The sequence below is a fragment of the Hoplias malabaricus genome, chromosome 3 (genome assembly GCF_029633855.1).
Source record: "Hoplias malabaricus isolate fHopMal1 chromosome 3, fHopMal1.hap1, whole genome shotgun sequence".
Taxonomy (NCBI): domain Eukaryota; kingdom Metazoa; phylum Chordata; class Actinopteri; order Characiformes; family Erythrinidae; genus Hoplias; species Hoplias malabaricus.
The window spans coordinates 29,356,302-29,356,901 of record NC_089802.1 but is presented as its reverse complement, the minus strand read 5'-3'; positions in this window follow the sequence as shown (position 1 = coordinate 29,356,901).

The window sequence follows — 600 nt, the reverse complement described above, 5'->3', positions numbered from 1 at the left end:
CATCAGAAGAACACTGGTAAGATTTAAACCCCTCCAGCCCATACTTGGCATTGAGTATGGTGTCCTTAGGCTGGTCAATCCCTTGCGAGTCCTGGACAAAGTGTGAACGACTTGGTGCGTTGTTGAGTCGTTAACGAGTTAATTTTTAAAACGAAAAACAAACCACTTCAACATAATTATCTTAATGACTGGAAATGAAATGTATATTACTTGCACTGCAAAGTGTATCTGCAGCTGTATATCATGCTGTATGTGACATAAACAGGTGCTTGATAATGTGTAGACCCTTTAAAATTATACACCAACTCTGTCCCAAGAAAACATGTCAATTTTTTTGGCCGATTTTCACAACAGCTGTCCCCCATATCGTGTGACATTTCCTGATGAATGGACGAATAGTAATGCTCCAAAATTACTTGGAAACCTATTTCATTCTCCTGTAAAGTTAATATTTTGGAGAGACATACTTTTCATTGGACATTGATTATAATTCTGAATAAACATGACCTAAATCATCATCAGATTTTCCCACAAGTACAAATAGCTAAGAATTAGAGCCCAATAAAAACACAAGAGACAAATAAATTACACTTCGCCCTT